General features: G+C 37.9%; 1 protein-coding gene and 1 pseudogene across 1 annotated transcript in view; one reads left to right on the top strand and one right to left on the bottom strand.

Annotated features, from left to right (window-relative positions):
• The window catches only part of Slc25a21 (solute carrier family 25 member 21), a 571,282-nt gene that overhangs the window by 519,029 nt on the left and 30,601 nt on the right, over positions 1–21,652 (bottom strand). The window lies entirely within an intron of this gene.
• Positions 2,451–2,849, top strand: LOC101597825 (annotated as a pseudogene).

Here is a 21,652-nt window from a genome sequence, read left to right on the forward strand (position 1 = left end):
AGAATACAAGAGTATATCAAAAAGATCATTCAGCCTGACCAAGTAGGCTTTATCCCAGAGATGCAGGGATGGTTCAACATACACAAATCTATAAAAGTAATACATTACATAAACGGGTTGAAGGACAAAAATCACATGATCATCTCATTAGACGCAGAGAAAGCATTTGACAAAATCCAACATCCCTTCATTATAAAAGTCCAACATAGACTGGGAATAGAAGGAACATATCTCAATATAATAAAGGCTATTTATGACAAGCCTACACCCAACATATTACTAAATGGGGAAAAACTGGAAGCTTTTCCACTAAAATCAGGAACAAGACAAGGGTGTCCACTGTCCCCACTTTTATTTAATATAGTTTTGGAAGTCTTAGCCATAGCAATAAGGCAAGAGACACACATAAAAGGGATACAAATGGGAAAGGAAGAAATCAAGTTATCATTATTTGCTGATGACATGATTCTATACATAAAGGACCCTAAAGACTCTACTAGCAAGCTGTTAGAGCTGATCAAAACCTACAGCAATGTAGCAGGATACAAAATAAATACACAGAAATCAGTAGCCTTTATATATGCTAACAACAAACCCACAGAGGATGAAATCAGTGAATCACTCCCATTCACAATTGCATCAAAAAAAATAAAGTACCTTGGAATAAACCTAACCAAGGAAGTAAAGAATCTCTACAATGAGAACTTTAAAACACTCAAGCGAGAAATTGCAGAAGACACTAGAAAGTGGAGAAACATCCCTTGTTCCTGGATTGGAAGAATCAATATCGTGAAAATGGCAATCTTACCTAAAGCAATCTACACATTTAATGCAATCCCTGTCAAAATTCCAAAGGCTCTCTTCATGGAAATAGAAAAAACAATCCAAAAATTCATTTGGAATCACAAAAAAACCTCAAATATCTAAAATAATGCTGAGCAACAAAAAAGAAGCTGGTGGTATCACCATACCTGATTTTAACCTATACTACAGAGCCATAGTAACAAAAACAGCATGGTACTGGCACAAAAACAGACATGTAGATCAGTGGAACAGAATAGAGGACCCAGATGTGAGCCCAAGTAGCTATAGCCACCTGATATTCGATAAAAATGCCAAAAATACTCATTGGAGAAGAGACAGCCTCTTCAGCAAATGGTGTTTTGAAAACTGGATATATATCTGCAGAAGGATGAAAATAGATTCTTCTCTCTCGCCATGCACAAGAATTAAGTCCAAATGGATTAAAGACCTTAACATCAGACCGGAAACTCTTTAACTGCTAGAGGAAAAAGTAGGGGAAACCCTTCAACATATTGGTCTTGGCAAAGACTTTCTGAATACAACCCAATTGCTCAGGCAATAAAACCACAGATTAACCACTGGGACCTAATGAAATTACAAAGATTTTGCACCGCAAAGGACACTGTGAAAAAAGCAAAGAGGCAACCTATAGAATGGGAAAAAATCTTCGCCAGCTATATATCTGATAAAGGTTTAATATGTAGGATATAGAAAGAACTCAAAAAGTTAAATAATAAGGAATCAAACAAGCCAATCAAAAAATGGGCTATGGAGCTAAATAGAGAGTTCTCAAAGGAAGAAATATGAATGGCATATAAGCATCTAAAAAAATGTTCTACATCACTAGTCATCAGGGAAATGCAGATGAAAACTACATTGAGATTCCATCTCACTCCTGTCAGAATGGCCACCATCATGAAAACAAATGATCATAAATGTTGGTGGGGATGTGGAAAAAAAGGAACCCTTCTGCACTGCTGGTGGGAACGCAATCTGGTCCAGCCATTGTGGAAAACAGCTAGAGATTGATCTACCATATGACCCAGCTATAGCACTCCTAGGCATATATCCAAAGGACTCATCTCATTTCCTTAGAAGTACGTGCACAACCATGTTTATTGCTGCTCAATTTATAATAGCTGGGAAATGGAACCAGCCTAGATGTCCCTCAACAGATGCGTGGATAATGAAGATGTGGCACATTTATACAATGGAGTTCTACTCAGCGGTAAAGAAAAATGAAGTTATGAAATTTGCAGAAAAATGGATGGACCTGGGAAGTATTATACTAAGTGAGGTAACCCAGACCCAGAAAGCCAAATGCCACATGTTCTCTCTCATATGTGGATCCTAGCTACATATGACTGGGCTTCTGCGTGAGAATGAAAATACTTAGTAGCAGAGGCCAGTAAGTTAAAAAGGAGACATAAAGGGTAGAGAAAGGAAGGGAGGAGGGTACTTAATAGGTTGATATTGTATATATGTAATTACAATGATTGTAATGGGGAGGTAATATGATGGAGAATGGAATTTCAAATGGGAAAGTGTGGGGGTGGGGAGGGAGGAAATTACCATGGGATATATTTTATAATCATGGAAAATGTTAATAAAAATTTAAAAATATATATACAGGGACTAGGATGGAGATGGAGCAGGCATCTCAGTACAGTGAGCAAGTGCTGGTTGCTAAGACCCAGGTCGCCAGCCAGAACAGTGGAAAAAGTAGATGTATTATCTGGCCTAGCCAATAAGGAGCTTGGAAGTTGTTACTTGGTGTGAATAGGTAAAAGCTGAAGACACTAAAAAACCAAAATCAGCATCTTTCCTTGTATGTTTCAGAGAGCTTGTAGATTTTCAGTGGAAGTTGGATATGGCTGTGAGCTCAGACAGTTGCAGATCGTACGTATCCTTATGTGGCCGTGATGCTCAAAGTGGCAGATCAATTTGGTCAAAGAAATAACAAATTCATTGAAATGACAATTCCACAATTTCAGAATTTCTACAGACAGTTCAAGGAACTTGCTGCTGTGATGGAAACTGTGTGATAACTGATTATTTGGTCAATATTTTATTTTCATCATTGTAAAATAATAGATGCTACCTTCTGCAAAACAATGTATATGAATCATATGATATTTATTGAATAAAATTGCACTTTGATTTTTCTGGTCTTTTAAATAATAAAATGAGGTAAATGGCATAATATATATACATATACATATATACATACATACATACATGAACTAGGAGAGACCAAATATTTTGCCACTAGCCAAGGGTCCTAAAAAATTCAAAAAGGAAACATGGAAGAGTTATGTTATAATGCATATTTATAAGTTGGAAGCTAGGTTTCTCTTATTTTTCTTTTTTCCTTTTTTTTTTTTTTATTTATTTGTTTGAGAGCGACAGACACAGAGAGAAAGACAGATAGAGGGAGAGAGAGAGCATGGGTGCACCAGGGCTTCCAGCCTCTGCTAACGAACTCCAGACGCGTGTGCCCCCTTGTGCATCTGGCTAACATGGGACCTGGGGAACCGAGCCTCAAACCAGGGTCCTTAGGCTTCACAGGCAAGCACTTAACCACTAAGCCATCTCTCCAGCCCTCTTTTTTCCTTTTTTTATTGACAACTCCCATAATTGTAGACAATATCTCATGGCAATTCCCTCCCTCCCCCCTACTTTCCCCTTTGAAACTCCACTCTCCATCATGTCCCCTCCCCTCTCAATCAGTCTCTCTTTTATTTTGATGTAATCATCTTTTCCTCCTATTATGATGCCTTGCCCTGACCTCATTAGGCCCTTTCACCCCCATTAATCTGTTCCTCTACCTACATATATACAGTACCATTCTGTGAAGTTCCCCACCCTCTCACTCACTTTCTATTCTCTTTATGTCTCCTTTCTGGCCTCTGCTACTAGTTTTCTTCCTACTCACACAGAAGTCCCATTATTTGTATCTAGGATCCACATATGAGAGAGAACATGTGACGTTTGGCTTTCTGGGCTTTAGTTACCTCACTAAATATAATCCTTGATTGTTCTAACTGTTTTCAATATATTTTCTTTGGTTTGTATGTTTGGTAGTTTAACTATAATATGATGAGGAGAGGTTTTTTCCAGGTTTTGTCTGTTTGGTGTTCTAAAGGCTTTCTGTATGTACATTGGCATCTCTTTCCCAATTTAGGGGAAGTTTTCTTCTATGATTTTGTTGAAATTGCCTACTATGCCTTTGGATTGAAGTTCTTCTCCTTCTACTATACCCTGAATTCTTATGTTTGATCTTTTCATAATGTCCCAAACATCTTGAAATTCCCATTCATACCTTCCTATTAGTTTGTCTTTCTCTTTGTTGGATTGTATTAGATCTGCCACCTGATTTTCTAGTGTAGATATGTGGTTCTTTCCTTCATCCATTCTACTGATGAACTCTCTACAGTTTTTTTTTTTTTAAATTTTACTGACTGTGTTCTTCATAAATACTATTTCTGAGTATCTATTATTTCTATTTCCTTATTTATGTCTTGCATTGATCTCCTTATTTCATTAACTTGGTTTCTGGTGTCTTCTTTGATTCCTTTGATTTCCTCTTTGATTTCTTTGAGTATTTTTTTTTTTACTTTAAAGATTTTTATCTATTTATTTGAGAGTGACAGAGAGAGAAAGAGGCAGGTAGAGAGTGAGAGAGAGAATGGGCACGCCAGGGCTTCCAGCCACTGCAAATGAACTCCAGACACGTGTGCCTCCTTGTACATCTGGCTAACGTGGGTCCTGGGGAATTGAGCCTCGAACTGGGGTCCTTAGGCTTCACAGGCAAGCGTTTAACTGCTACGCCATCTCTCCAGCCCTCTTTGAGCATATTTATAATCATTCTTTTGAGACCTTCTCAGGCATTTCCTCTACATCAGTCTCACTGGAGGTCATTTCTGATGCACTTAATACGTTTTGGTGGATTAATATTGTCTTGATTTTTTTGTGTTTCTTATATTATAATGTAGAGTTTTTTGCATCTTGGATTAATTTAATGCTTGGGTTTGCTAATTGTCTGCAGTATTAGTAGAAGTAGCAATCAATCTGATGTTATATATCTTCAGGGTATGAGCTTAAGGTACAGGTGTGGTTCTTAAGACTCTCAGAGTAACAACAAAAGTGACCCTAGGTGTTGGGTTTGCCTTCTATGACAGTATTCAAGTAGGCTGAGTAGAACTAAAATAAAGGCAAATTCTAAAATTTAACTAAACAATGTACACATTCAGTGAAAAACAGAACAGAGTATTTATGCAAGAGTAGGTATTATGACAAAGAGAACCTCTAACAAAGTCACAGTCTATAAGGATGTGTGTTTCCCCCCCCAACACACACACACCCTTAATCCTGTCAACTGGGAGGCTAAGATTTCTGGTCTGTAGAGGATTCCAAGGTCAGTTTATGACTAAGTGACAAAAGAGGAAACAAAGGCACTGTAAATCAGAAAGCAACAAATGATAAGCCCAAAATATAGCTTATTTAAGAATGGCAAATCCAGCCACCCATCAGATTTAACATATAATTTATCCTGACATGGAAAGTGCAATTAGCACATCCAATGCAAGCCTATCTACCAGGCTTATTTGGTGGGTACTCACCTAGTGTAATCTCAATTACCTTTTGGAATGGCTTTGGTCTCAATTATGCTGTGCACCCTCTTTGCTGAGCTGTGGGCTCAGGTAGGCTGGCTGGGTCACTGAGTTGCTGCTCTGATTGCCTGTGCTGGGTGTTGTGTAGGCTCCCTTCCCCAGGCCTCTGGTGCTTGCTGGCCCTTGTGCTGATAGTGGAGGAGGCTATGGATGGTGGCTGAAGTTCTCCCACTGATCCTCTTCATCATGAGCACTTCATCTGGTCCCTGCCATCCTCCCTTCCACATTTCTTGAGTTTGCGAGGAGGCTGGTGTGAGTGGAAAATCCCCTCACCTGGCTTTTCCTGCAGCTCAGGCCAAGCCTGGCAGCTGTGGCCAGGTGGACCTGGTATCACTGCTGCTGGAGCCACCTCTGCCTGCTTCTATGATCTCTAGATGCTTTGGGTCTCTGCAATTATCCTGCTATGGTTGATAATTTCTTATAAACCTTCTCTTTTTAGTAGAAAAGTGTATTTTGCTGGATTTTTGGCCTTTTCTCCCCTAGGCAGCTTTGGTGTGGTTTCTACGCCACGATCTTAACTGGAAGTCTAGGTTTCTTATTTACTATACACTAACTACAGCTACCGCTATAAAATTAGAAATACCTTTTCCAACCTCTCTAAAGTTAATAGGCATTGCTTTATAAGAAATATTTATATTACCGTGGGTTAAATCAAGGAATGCCTAGGGTTGCCAGTGACCACCAGAAGCTAGGAAACGGGCATGAAACAAAGTCTCCTATGGTGCCTACAAAAGGAACCAGCTCTGCCAAAACATTGATTTTGGACTTCTACCCTCCAGAACTGTGAGATAATATGTCTGATTTATGTCAAAAACTTTGTTGGTTTTTTTTTTAACTATTTTTATTTATTTATTTATTAGAAGGGGGGAAGAGGCAGGTAAAGAGAAAGAGAGAATGGGTGTGCCAGGGCATCAGCCACTGCAAACAAACTCCAGACATGTGGGTTACCTTGTGCATCTGGCTTACAAGGGTCCTAGGGAATTAAGCCTGGGTCCTTTGGCTTTGCAGGCAAGTGCCTCAATCACTAAGTCATCTCTCCAGCCCCCCTAAAACTTTGTTCTTTAGCAAGAATTTTATCTGTAGAAGTGAAGCATGAGTTATACTGGATTATGCTAATTTGATATGTTTCTACAAAGGAATCTCCCAAGTCTTCTGCTTTTTAAGAGCAAAGGTATAATCTAAAAGATACCATCTGGGCTGGAGGGATGGCTTACCAGTTAAAGCACTTGCCTTTGAAGCCTAAAGACCTAGGTTTGATTCCCCAGTACCCACATAAACCAGATGTGCAAAATGATGCATGCATCTGGAGTTTGTTGCAGTAGCTACAGGCTCCAGTGCACCCATTTTCTCGCCTCTCTCTCTCTCTCTCTCTTTCTCTCTCTCTTTCTCTCTGCTTCCTTTTCTCTCCATTTCTTTCTCTCACAAATAAATAAATATTTTAAAAGATAATATCCAACATACTAGCCACATGTGGTGACTTAAATCTATTAAAATTAAATAAATCTCATTTTTCCCTGAACTCCTCTGCCCAAATATTCAAGTACTCAACAATCAAGGTGGAGATATGGATTAGCAGTTAAGGCACTTGTCTGCAAAGCCTAAAGACCCAGGTTTGATTCTTCAGGTCTCACATAAGCCAGATGCACATAGTAGCACATACATTTGGAGTTCATTTGCAGTGGCTGGAGGCCCTGGCACACCCATACTCTCCCCCCTCCCATCTCTAATAAATAAATAAATAAATAAACATAAATAAATCAAGTACTCAACAATCATCACATATGACTAATGGCTACTGTACAGAACAGTATAGATACATGACATTTCCACAAATTCAGGAAGGTCTGATAGAAAATGCTGGTTTAAAAACATAAGCTGTGGAGAACCATTACTTCTATTTAAAAAAACTCCCAACTTCTCATCCAACACTGACTTCATAACCCTCATAGCATGACAGCTATCCTCATCATCTCATAAGTGTCATGTTCTTGGACACACTACAGAAACAGAACTGGTGCTTTATTATCCACAGTATCAGATCGGCATCTAGTTTGGATATTCTATCATCCGGACCTTTCTGTTGGCAAGTTATTTGGTGCACTTTCATTGTCTGGATTAGAAAATGGAAAACATGGGCTGGAGAGATGGCTTAGCAGTTAAGCGCTTGCCTGTGAAGCCTAAGGACCCCGGTTCAAGGCTCAGTTCCCCAGGACCCACGTTAGCCAGATACACAAGGGGGCGCAGGCATCTGGAGTTTGTTTGCAGTGGCTGGAAACCCTGGCATGCCCGTTCTCTCCCTCTCTCTCTCTTTCTCTCTCTGTCGCTCTCAAATAAACAACAAAAAATATTTTTTTTTAATGGAAAACATGATACTCCCCCCCATCAATGGTCCCTGTTTGTTTTAGAATTGTTCCTAAGTGACTATGAAGCAAACCTTATATCAATAGTAATCCTGTACTTTACAAGAAACAATAATAATAAAAAATAACAAGTATTCAAGATAATAAAAGGATTAATCCTGGATAGAGAAAATCTGTGAATTGGTCTCATACTCTCTCATGGAGATAGCAAACATTACATTAAATAATTAATTTTTAAATAGCAAATTAAATTTTAAAGGTCCACCCACCCAAAAGGAAGATAGTTAATATTCCACAAGGTGCCTTCAGCCCTCAAAATAAATCTAGACTCTTAGAATTATATCATAGGTTCTCAAAATTCTCATAATTGATTCTTCAATTATATTTATCCTATTTAATTTATATTTACTTGTATGTATCCTATTATATGATAATTATGTCATTATTGGTCTCTTGCCTAAAATAGTCTAGAAATCTGACTGAGATATAGTTTAATTATTGTCTTAAGACTAATTTTTAAGATTTTTAAGAAAAACATAATTCTGTATTAATAGTATCTTATAAGAATGACAATGAAAATAAATTGTGTCCTGCTATTAATGTAGTCTAGATTCATTTTATGCCCCACAAACTCACCAAGAAAAGGCAGTGTGCAAAGAGACATGGCATACCCCTTTGACAATAATTGCCATGCACGCTTGCTCTGTGTTACTAAATAATCGTATCTGTCTTGACAATTATTAGCTTCTGTAGTGATAATGATAAGCATACAACAACGTGTTGACATGTAAAGCAAAAATATAAATACAAGCAATAAAGGGAATTACCTGGATACAAATATAATAGAAACTCTGACCTAAACAAAAATAAAATGAAATTCTTTTTTAAATTTTTTGTTTATTTTTATTTATTTGAGAGCAACAGACAGAGAAAGATGCAGAGTGAGAGAGAGAATGGGCATGCCAGGGCCTCCAGCCACTGCAAATGAACTCCAGATGCATGTGCCCCCTTGTGCATCTGGCTAACATGGGTCCTGGGGAGTCAGGCCTCGAACCAAGGACCTTAGGCTTCACAGGAAGGCACTTAACCACTAAGCCATCTCTACAGCCAGAATGAAATTATTTTTAAATATTCATAGCAGCTTCTTGCACTGTATGTCCCCTTTGGAATAAGGGCTTTAATTTATAGCCAATGAAGATGTGGTGGTTTCTCATTAGGCCCCTGGCAGTCAGTATTTCAGAAAATTAAGTAGTTTATGGCACACATACTCTCGAGACATTCCCTTCCTTGATTAGATGAAGCAACAATGCAATGTGGATGTGAATTCTAAACAGATGGGGAAAATAACCATAGAAAAGGAGTTGTTGGATTTGGCCAAATTGTAAAAGTGTTCTCCTAATGGGCAAGCAAAATATATTTCATTGAAATAGATGTGGCCACTAAAGACAAAAATCAAAGTTACCACAGGGGAGAAAGCAAAAGGTAATGACAGGAGGGAGAAGTTGCTGGTATTATTCTGTTTCTTGATTGGAGTATACAAGTTAGTACACTTGAATAATTTAGCAGTCTCCATACTTATAATTTCTGCAAGTTTATGTATGTATGTTTGACTAGCTTTATTACTATATGTTAATTGTACACAATAATGGAATTTATTATGACATTTTCATACATGTATGCAATATATTTTTCATCATATTCATTCCCCATTACCCTTTTTTGTTCCCCTTCCTCTTCTCAACTAGTCCTCCTACTTTCATGTCTTTTTTTTAATGACCTAATGAGTTTCATTAGGGTTGCCCATAGCATTCTGGCTGAGGGATTATTTACAGAAACATGGGCTCATTACTAGTTGCTATATATCATTGAAGAAAATGTATCTCCCTCCACCAGAGGCCATTAACTGCCTATAGATGCTCAGGGAAAAGTGGGACCTTATAACCCTACCTCCTCTAACTACCATTATCTGCCTATACTCCCCAAGGGGGAGGCGGGGTCTCATAGATCTTTCTCCCCACCACTTACCCCATGACAAGATGTGAATAGGCTCAACCTTGTGCAGGTCTTATGCCTATAATAACAGCTGCTATAAGATCAAGAGTACAGTAGTGATGTCATGCTCCAAAGACAGCATTCCATGCCACTCCACCCGAGTCTTCCACTAGTTCTTTTTGTTTGTTTGTTTGTTTGTTTGCTTGCTTGTTTGTTTGTTTTTGAAGCAGAATCTCATTCTAGCCCAGGCAGACCTGGAACTCACTGTTTTCCCAAGCTGGCCTCAACTCATCAAACTCAAACTGATCCACTTACCTCAGCCTCCCTAGTACTGGAACCAAAGGTGTGTGCCACCAATTATTATTTTCTTTCCACACCCTCTTCCACAATGTTCCCTGAGCCCTGGATGGGGTGATATAGATGTTCTATTTATTGCTGAGCATTAAACAGTCCCTGATTCTCAGAAATGCTACCTTTTATGAGTCTCTCTACAGTTACCACTGACTACTGCAAAAAGGACCTTCTCGACCAAAGCTGGAGGCACCATTATTAATCTATAAAACAAAATTATTTAAAATGAAGTTAAATATCCCTCTCCCTCAACTGTCATATAGATGAACCAGAATCTTTGTGGATTTCCATAAAAGAAGCAACAAAAAAAGAATTTGTTTAATGTAACTCTAGAGCATGTCCTTGAGTCAGACACATGTTGTGGTAGTGAAATTTTTTGTTATGAGGCCCTATGTGAACATTTTCATGTGTCTTTGGTCCAAGCTCATTGCTGCATACTAAGCCAGATGTTTTATGTTTGACTATTTGGGAATATTTGGAATGCAGTTGTTTGCCAGTGGCCATATGGAGGGGCCTTCACAGATACATAGCATTGTCTGTACCAGGTAAAACTGATTCACAACCTTCCTCTGGTACCATTCACACTAATATTAAAAATTCTCAGGCTGAAGAGACTGCTTTGTGGTTAAGGTGCTTGCCTGCAAAGCCTAATGACCCAAATTTGATTCCCCAGTACCCACATAAAGCCACATGTGCACAAAGTAGCACATGTATCTGGAGTCTGTTTGCAGCAGATGGAGGCCCTGATGTCCCCTTTCTTTCTTTCTTTCTTTCTTTCTTTCTTTCTTTCTTTCTTTCTTTCTTTCTCTCTCTCTCTCTCTCTCTCTCTCTCTCTCTCTCTCTCTCTCTCTCTCTCTCTCTCTCTCCTTACAAATAAATAAATATTAAGAAAACTTTCAAGGAAGGATGGCTATCTAGATTAGTCAAAGGAGATCTAAGAATTGGTGGATAGTTTAAGCCAGTGGTCTTAACTTTGGCTGCTCAGTACAATTGCCTGGGGAATTTTCAAAGCACTGATACTTGAGTTCCACTCTTCCATCCATATTTAATAAGTGTCAGGAATCATCTGGTGGCAGAGATTTCTTTTCTAGCCATCTCAAGCATTTCTAACCTGCTGCCTATAGGCTACAAGCATACCAGAATAACTATGAAAATAGCATAACATATGTGTAAAGGACAACATCATGTTACAATGTCAAAAAGTTGGGGCTGGAGAGATGGTGTGGTAGTTAAGAGCACTCCCTGTGCTAACATGAAGGCCTGAGGAAAAGAAGGAAGGCTGGGATAGCACTTAATTTCAATACCTAAGACCCACATAAATAGCTGAACATGGCCAAATGTGTCAGGAACCACAACTCCATAAGGGAGCAGAGACCCAAGAATTACTAGGACTTGTGGAGGTGGGAGGAGAGGGAGCCCAGCAATTTCTGGGATCAGCAAGATATTCTGGCCACATAAGACAGAAGGGCAATGAGTCAGAACACTTATTGTGCATCCCTGGCCACTGCAGTTTATCACACCACAGCAGATGAGCCCACGGGGCTCCACATGGGTATATACATGTGCACAGAATACACACACATGAGGGAGAAGATTGGACAAACCTGCTGGATGATTCTAATGTGCATGCAAAGATGAGTGCCACTTTTAACATTGGGACTTGGGAAGATAGTCTATCACAAAGCTATTTCTAATGAGGACAATATCAATAAATAAAACCTGACAATAAGCACAAAATCTGGTACTTAGTAAGAATTAGAAAGCTTGGCTACAGGTAAAACATCACATTGAGAGATCCAGTGAGATCTGTGGTTTCAAAAGCCAAAGGCAGTTTCCACTTAGTTTTGGAACCTTTACTTGGGCCTAGGAAAACCAGTATCATTCATCCTCATTGTAGCTCTCTATTTCCAACATTGACTCATTTCTATGATTTTTTTTGAGAGAAGAATAATACTTTTTACTTCAGAATATCCATGTTCTCTTTCCCATCATGAATGATGGAGACATTTCCAGGAAAGTATGTTGAAACCTGCTAAGGTACTAATGACAATACTAAACTACAAATGTTTTTAGTTTTGACAGAAACATGATTGAATGCTTACTATCTGGCAGACACACTGTGTGTGTTAACTCACGTGATTCTCACAGCAAACCTATGAAGCTATTTCTTTCATTAATCCTAAAAATACAGAAATGTAAACCATAACCAAGTAGAATGTGAAAATGTTACTTGTTAATAAGTGGAGGAATTGGGATTCCAAGCCAGGCAACCCAGTTCTGTCTTATGTATATTCAGAGAAAAGTTGGGAGAGGATAAAGAATTGAAGTTACAAATTAAGTAAAAGGCTCCTGTCATGTGGCTTCTGTTTTCTTATCCTGGCATTTTTGAAAGATTTTTAATATGTCTCTGGCTTCTCAAATAAAATCAGGCTTTATAAACTTACTAAATGAAAGGAGAGCATTTTCCATGGAGAAGCTTAGAGTATTCCAGCAAGGGAACTCTCAGAGCCTCGTGTGAAAACCATCAAATTTCCAGCAACTGGAAAATTCAAACTTCAGATAACTCATGATTACTCAGTCCTCCTTCTGATAATCTCTATCATAATGAGTAATAGAGTTCAGGTTCCCCTACTTAGTGAAGCTTTTTGTCATTCAACTTCCCAATCTAATTAGTCACCAAATCCAAGTGATTCTTTTCTCAAAACAAGACTTCCTTCTCTTTCACATAGCCACTGGCCTTAGTTGTCACCCAGCATACTATAATAACTTCCACTGGTTCCTACTTACCCTGCAACGCTAATACAATTCTTCACTTCCTCTGGAAAACCACTACTGACCTCTTCTTCTGAAGTTCACATAACTGGTGAGTTTCTCTAGGCCCCAGCTCCTCTTTTCCCATGCTGTCTTCTCATGCTCAAACTCTTGAGATAATCAGAACACTCAGTGTGTGTTGTGTGAAGGCCTGAGGAATGTGACCAGGAAGCTAAGTGGCCATTGTCATCTTGTCAAAAAAGCTACATTAGCTGGGCATGATGGTGCATGCCGTTAATCCCAGCCCTCGGGAGACAGAGGTAGGAGGATCTCTGTGAGTTTAAGGCCACCCTGAGATTACATAGTTAATTCCAGGTCAGTCTGGACCAGAGTGAGACCTTACCTTGAAAACAAACAAAAGAAGATACATTAAAACCAGGCATAATGGCATACACCTTTAATCCCAGCACTCAGGAGTTAGGGAGATCACTATGAGTTAGCAGCTAGCCTGGGACTTCATAGTGAATTCCAGGTTAGCCTCGACTAGAGTGACACCCTACCTTGGAAAAAAAAAAAAAAGAAGACAACTAAATTAAATCAAAATAATAATGGTTACAATGGAAAGTGGTGGGCCTTAAAGGTTTGTGATAGTTTTGATAGTTTTGATAGTTTTGATAGTTTTGATCAGGGATACAAACAACAAAATAAGGATCCAAATAGCTAGTATTTTTGTATTTGGAGATATAAATGTTGATGCTTCATAAATAATAGTAGAAATTGCAAAGAATTTCAGGTCTTCCCCTGAAAGCATATGCAACTTTTAGTTAACTGCCTTAGTTTCCATATTTATAAAATTACTGATCGATGCCTCAAAACCTGATTCTATTCTAATCTTACAATGGTGCCTAGGTCAAAGTTAACTACCATCAGAACACTGAACAATAATGATAGTAACTCATTGTCTTCATTCATCAAATACTTCAGCACTGATGGATCTTGGATATCGGTATTACCTATCTGTCTTGCTTTATAAATTCCTTGGTTGTTAGCAGGGTGGATAGATATACCTCTCACCAAAAATTATTGTGTTTTGTTTTTGACATACGGTCTCATTATATAGCCCAGGCTGGCTTTAAACTTTTAATCCTCCAGCCTCAACCTCAAGAGTGCTGGGATTATAGGTGTACATCACCACACCCAGTGCAGTCAAAGTTTCTGAATGATATTTAGCACAAAATTCAATTTGGCCCTATGTAACTTAGAAACAAATAGACTTTTGAAACCTAGACATACACCCCAATCTTCTGACTACACCCAGCAGTCGTTTTATTTCATTTTACAATCTACACTGTCTGTAAAATAACTCATTCTTAAATATGAGTTATAATGACCCTAACTAATTATGAGTTTATCCCCCCTTTAAACCTCATATTTGTGGAAGTTGTCTGATATCTATATATCACTGTATTATAATACCATGAGTAAGGCTAAAAATGATGGACAATGTGGCATAAACTATGCAGTTTGCCTAATCCAGAAAGTGGTAAACATCTCTCTTATTCTCAAAAATAAAAGATACATCACTAAGGGAGTCATAAGGTATCAATTGTACCTTTAAATTGATAGCATACAACCATTTAACATCTCAGTATGTCAAAGAATTCATTTATAAGTGTTCATTAACTTTCATCAAATAAAACATATAGGAAAATAAATATAATAAATATATATCATCATTAAGTACATATTCATCAATTTCAACAAAATACTAATGCCCCATTTTAAAATGCTTTTACATATGTTAATTGCATTCCTAGATTTATTTTTTTAACTTATCCCAAAACTTGCTTTATAAGATTTTTCATGCATTCCACTTATGTCACTTCACCACTCACTTAGGATATTATATGGTGACAACAGCACTAAGAACCACATGGCAGACCCCATACCACAGAAATTACTTATTTCCTCTGGTGATGAAACAAATAAAAAAATCTACCTAAGAACCACAAGTTTCAAATAGATGAGATAAGAAGAATGATAACAAAATAAAGGCAAAAAAACAGACCAACTCTATAATTCTAGAAGTTTTAACTCATAAAGTACCTTCAATAAGGCATGTGTTTTGACATTCAAAGGAGTCATATTCAAAATTCAATCAGAATACCAATGTCATTCATTTCCAAATAATCCAATTTCCAAAACAGTCCTTAATAATTATTTAAAAACTTCAGGGGCCAGAAAATACTTAACATTTACAGAGACATGCTTGCAAAGCCTCCTCTGCTCCAGTACCCACCTAAAGGCAGATGCACAAAGTGGCACCTCACCTGTAGTTTGCAGTGGCAAGAGGCCCTGGCAAGCCCATACTCTCTCTCTCCTCAAAAATAAATAAATAAAAGAAAATACTTTATTTTAAAATTTCACAGTGATCATATGCTAATGCTTAAATAGGTCTGCCTTAAACGCATTCAATAATATACGTTAATTTACCATCCCTATGCAGTATCTCTTATATTTCATATGTATTCATTCCACCCAATTGCCTATACATTCTAATAACTCCATCTGCTAACTTCTCTTCATTGAAATGTGAAAATTGCTTATGAGTTTCTTTGAAGCTTTTGAAATATACTACCTGCATGTTTTGCATTGCTTAGCATATAGCAAAAGTAATTTTCAAAAGGAAAAACTATTATACCCTAAGAAACAATACTCAGCTGAAGGTTTTGGTAACTGTGCTGCAGTTGCAACAATGTTCTCTGGTCGAGTATAAATGATATGGTAGACTTGCATTCAAATTCATGAAACTTCTTAAATCTGTTTCCCATTTAGATGGCCAGCCAAAAACAATATTTTCATTTGTAAACAGCTGTTTCATAATCAGCTCTTTTGTACTATGTGAAATTCCATGAAAAGTTAGAAATTTTGTTTAAAATATAGGAATTGCATTAATCCACTGAAAATCATCAATTAGTTTTTGTATATTCCCTTATAGTTTAGTTTATAAGGAGAGATTTTAAGGAAATTTTAATCTTGTGTCCAAATATAACATTACTTTAAACATGAGGTCATCTAAACATCTGTCTTTAATATATCACTGGGGATTTAAATCAAAAGTCTGCTAAACATGTACAATCATTTTGAAAATAAATAACAGGACAAATTTTGTCTTGATTATGATTATCATGCATTTTAAAAGGAAACATTTATTGTAATAAGAAAAGTCTGAACTAATTTAAACTTATTGATAGCAAGCTAACATAGTTCATACAAAAATAAAAGATATTTATTTACTGGTTAATATATTTTAACTTTTCAATATTATATCATAAATTTTTATTCACAAAAAGACTAATTTCATTGCCCATATATTTTCAGTCACAAAATATTCAAGAAAAAGTTTTCTGATTCACAAGTGAAAAAATAAATATTATTTTCTGAACTTTCATTTCACTAAGACAACTGTGAATTAAAAAGAATTAAAATAGCTCTATCCACTGACTTTAAAATGAAAACAATCTAGCTAATTACAAATATGGGTAAGGGCCAAGATTTATTCCAAGGCTTTAAAGTCACAAAAAGTAGCTTAGTTTTAAAAATTAAACTTAACTATGCCTTACTATGAATTTTAATATATGTCTAATAAATAAGGATGTTTAAATTCAGCAACAGGATTGCTTTAAAAATCAGCTAAATACTTTAGACAAATTAGTACTAAAAATAAAACAAATGCTTAATCATTAAGAAAGTTCCTAGCCAGGCATGGTGGCGCATGCCTTTAATCCCAGCACTCGGGAGGCAGAGGTAGGAGGATCTCCATGAGTTTGAGGCCACCCTGAGACTATATAGTTAATTCCAGGTCAGCCTAGACCAGAGTGAGACCCTACCTCAAAAAATCAAAAAAAAAAAGAAAAAAACATAGTTTCTACCAAAACTAAAATGAGTATAAACAGTTGAAAAACTGGACAAAAAAGAAATTAAAGGATCACTGAGTAATATATTAGAAAAATACTATTGCATTCCCCAATACTGTGGAAATCACCAGAAAAATCTAGTTCCATTGGATATTAGTGTCAGTCATCTGACATCAAATTGGGTATCAGAAAATATGACGGTAGTTTGGGCCTTTTGAGCCACTTCAATTCATTCCTCCTTTCTGCTTAGAACATAGAGTTACTACTTGTATTCTGCAGTGGTCTATATAAGAATCAACTGTCAAATGTATCTGGAACGTTGTGGAGAACTCCTTATGTACAGGAATTATGATTTACTGCGGGGCACATAACTAGAATTTAATCTGACACATACTAACATAAATGCCTGAATGAGTTAATTAAAGGAACCTCTGATTAAAACATAAGAATTTTCAACCCTGGTTCTGTTGAGCAGTCAACTAGTAAACAGGTCTAATTTCCCCATCTACAAAAGGATGCCTATCCTGACTTAAACTCTCAGTGACATGTTGAGAGAATCAAATGACAGCACATGCACAAGAGTGACTAGAAGTAATTCCAGTGGCCAGGCGTGGTGGGGCACACCTTTAATCCCAGCACTCAGGAGGCAGAGGTAGGAGGATCACTGTGAGTTCAAGGCCACCCTGAGACTACATAGCGAATTCCAGGTCAGCCTGGGTCAGAGTGAAACCCTACCTCGAAAAATAAAACCAATAAGTAAATAAATAATAACTGTAGTAGACAACTATAATGATTATCATGGCTGCCAACAATGTATCATATTCAAAACTGTACACCGAAAGAAATACAGACTGTGGGCTGGAGAGATGGCTTAGCGGTTAAGCACTTGCCTGTGAAGCCCAAGGACCCTGGTTCGAGGCTCAATTCCCCAGGACCCACGTTAGCCAGATGCACAAGGGGGCGCAGGCATCTGGAGTTTGTTTGCAAGGCTGGAGGCCCTGATGCGCCCATTCTCTCTATATATATATATCTGCCTCTTTATCTCTGTGTCTGACTCTTTCAAATAAATAAGAATAAAACAAACAAAAAAATTTAAAAAAAGAAATACAGACTGTAAATAAAAGAATTAACCTTAAAAATATTACTTTGAAGAAATTTGAAATTGTAGTGTAATATGTGAAAATATAAAGGAATCTCTTGAAGACACAGTGAAGAGCTGGGAGCTCAGTCAGTATGGCAGCTCACACCCATAATTCTAGCACTCGGGGGGCTTGCAGAAGTTCACCATGACTTTGAAACTAACCTAGGTTACATATTGCAGGCCATTTGAGCTGCAGAGTAAACCTTCTTTCAAAAAAAAAGAATGGAAAGACAAGAGCTGGAAGCTAAATAATCTATTCAGTGACTTACAACTCCCCCAAATATGCATTATTTTTTAGATTTCTCTAAATCATATTGACTTCCACATTTACCAAAATGCCCATGTTAGTAATTTTATGTGCATTTTTTGTGAGCACACATAGGACCATCAATGGCAGTATTTCTTAATTTTGACTACACATTGGAATCAGATGAAGTGCTTCAAAAAATGATGATATCTGTATTTTCCATTTAATTGCCTGAGGTGTGACCTTGGTGTTAGTATCTTTTAAAATTATCTAAGTGATTCTAAAGTGTAGTGCATGCTGAGTGCACTGCTACTGGAGTCTTGCCTGGAAGGCCAACAGGGCACTAAATCCTGTGCCAGAGAGTGGGCCATATGCCTTACGTGCACTGTCAAACTGAACTCACAACAGCCTTATGAGGAATGAACCTATTCCTATTTCATGAATAAGAGTTTGAGAATTAGAAAACAATTCTGACACTACCGCCTTCTTTGCTTATATTTTGTGTATAAGGTCTTATTGGTGCAAATTGGCTGGGACAAAACACAAAGAGCTTTGTCCAATTTTGTCATGATAACTGCTGCGTCACTAGCTGGCATCTAAGTAGAAACTATGCCAGAAAGTAGAATTTTAAAGGGGCACCTGCCTGCAAATTGAATAACAACAGAATTACCTTCAGGTATCTAAAACCACTCAAAGTAAACCATATATTAGAAATGCCCTTTTCTTCTTTCTTCTTTCTCTTTCTCCCTCTTTCTCTCTCTTTCTCTCTCTCTCTCCCCCTCTCCCCCTCCCTCCCTCCCTCCCTTCCTCCCCCCTGATTATCAGAGTGAATTGTCAGAGTAAATTGTAAACTTTCTCAAAACAGCAGTATTTGAGGCAAAGAATGCTCCCAGGCAGTGTCTAACTGCATGCCTGCCAGTCGTCATGGACACAGTAAGGAACAATGAAATCATTATTTGACTATTATTTTTTTAGTTGCTAGTCAGCCTAGGATTGTGTCTGTAAACTGCATCTCTGCGTTCCCTGCGGATGAGGGGAGCTGTCCCTCCTGGTAGTGACAGAATAACCACAAACAAAACAGTCCATCCCAGGGGAAAGCCATCTTTATCTGTCAGTATTAGTCAACTGAGACACAGAGCTCCAGGCAGCTGAGAAAACAGTTTGACTGTTTTCAGTTTACAGGTGGCTTATAATGGAAAGTTTTACATGCTGAGATTCCTTTGCAAGTTTAAAAAAAAAGTTTGGACAAAAAAAGGACAAAAGTTGGCAGTATTTTCATGAAATGCTTCTAACCAGCATATGAAAGCAAAATATCAAATTTTAGTGAAGTTTGGTGAACTAAGCATATGCCTTTTGGTGAACAGGCTCAGCTAACAGTTATACTCTTTCTACATAGCACATTCCACATGGTTAAAATGAGACTAGCCACCAAACCTGTTATCACAGGGCCTAGCATACACACACACAGAAAAAAAAAAAACTCAAGAAATGTTTTCTGAATGAATTCATAGACAGTTGAGAGTACTGATTTAGAAAAAAAAGAACTTTTGAAAATCAGCTTATAGACACAGTCAAAATTAATGCCAACAGTAAATAATAGGACAGCTGCATAAAGCACAGGTGAAAAGATTTTTTTAAGATTTATTTATATTTATTTACTTGAGAGCAACAGACAGAGAGAGATAGAGACAGATAGAGAGAAAGAGAGACTGGGTGCACCAGTGCCTCCAGCCACTGCAAATGAACTCCAGACAGACTCATACGCTCCCTTGTGCATCTGGCTAATATGGGTCCTGGGGAATCAAGCCTCGAACTGGGGTCCTTAGACTTCCCAGGCAAGTGCTTAACCACTAAGTCATTTCTCCAGGTAAAAAGATTTTAATGTATCTGTTTACATGCTTGAATGTGTGTGTATGGGGCCTAGGCGGTTGAGTACGTATGCATGCATGCTCTTTGTATAGAAAAAGCACAATGACGAGGGGAGCAGCCATTTTAACTGATACTGCACACGCACTAGCAGCACAGACCCCACACTCTGGGAAGGGCGTGAAGGCTACCTGTCATACTTCCTCCAGCATTTAAGGCAGTTGAGCAGACAGGGCCAGTTTATTTTATATTTGGCTTAAAAATATCTTAGTACTGATTTGCCCATCATTACTTCAAGTTTGTTTAGGAGGAAAGCATAGTTTGGAGCCTATCACAAACTTGATTTGGGGCTAGAGGGATGGCTTAGCAGCTAAGGCATTTGCCTGCAAAGCTAAAGGACCCAGGTTTGATTCCCCAGGACCTACGTTAGCCAGATGCACAAGGGGAGCATGCATCTGCAGTTCATTTGCAGTGGCTGGAGGCCCTGGCATGCCCATTCTCTCTCCCCCTCTCTCCCTCTCTCTCTCTCCCTCTCTCCCTCTCTCCCTCTCTCTCTCTCCCTCCCTCCCTCCCTCCCTCCCTCCCTCCCTCCTCTCCTTTCTCTTTCAAATAACTAAATAAATAAAAATAAAATATTAATTAAAAAATAGATTTGATACCCCTAGAACAAAGACTAATTAATCAAATTTATCAATTTAACTAGTATTTTCCATGCATAAAATTAAGGGCTTTAAAAAAGTTAGATTAAGTTAATTAACAAGGGTCAGAAAATAGGCAGGTATGGGGGCACATGCTTTTAATCCAAGCAATCAGGAGGCAGAGGTAGGAGGATCATTGTGGGTTCAAGACTACCCTGAGACTACATAGTGAATTCTAGGTCAGAGTGATACCCTACTTCGGAAGAAAAAAAAAAAAGAGTCAGAAAAGCCTAAATAAAATAAAATATTTTTCAAAAATTATTTAGGCTGGAAGTGGTGGCACATGCCTTTAATTCCAGCACTGTGAGGTAGAGTTAGGAGGATAGTTTTAATTTCAAGGCCACCCTGGCACTACAAAGTGAGTTCCAGGTCAGCCTGGGCTAGAGTGAGGCCCTACCTTGAAAAACAAACAAAAAAATCCTAGATGATGACATCAAATTTAAAGAACGACTAATGGAAAGAAGGCAGGGATATGATGGAGAGCAGAGTTATAAAGGGGAAAAAGCAGGGGAGGGGAGGGGAGTACTATGGTTTGTTGTATAGAAGTTGTCAATAAATATCTATACATATATATGTGTGTATGTATCTATACATATATATGTGCGTGTGTGTGTGTATATAAATATGTGTGTATACATATATATGTGTGTGTATACATATGTGTGTGTGACACACACACACACACACACACACACACACACACACTTGGTAGGAAACGTGGGGCCAGCCCTAACTAAAAGTGTTAAATATCAAAGTAAAGGATTGGAAAACAACACAGAAACTGTTGAGAAAAAGGAGGCTGGCTAATTGCACACTGAGTAATGTCTTCAAATCCTGGAATAAGAACAGACA

This window comes from Jaculus jaculus, chromosome 7 (assembly GCF_020740685.1).
Source record: "Jaculus jaculus isolate mJacJac1 chromosome 7, mJacJac1.mat.Y.cur, whole genome shotgun sequence".
NCBI classification, from domain to species: Eukaryota; Metazoa; Chordata; class Mammalia; order Rodentia; family Dipodidae; genus Jaculus; species Jaculus jaculus.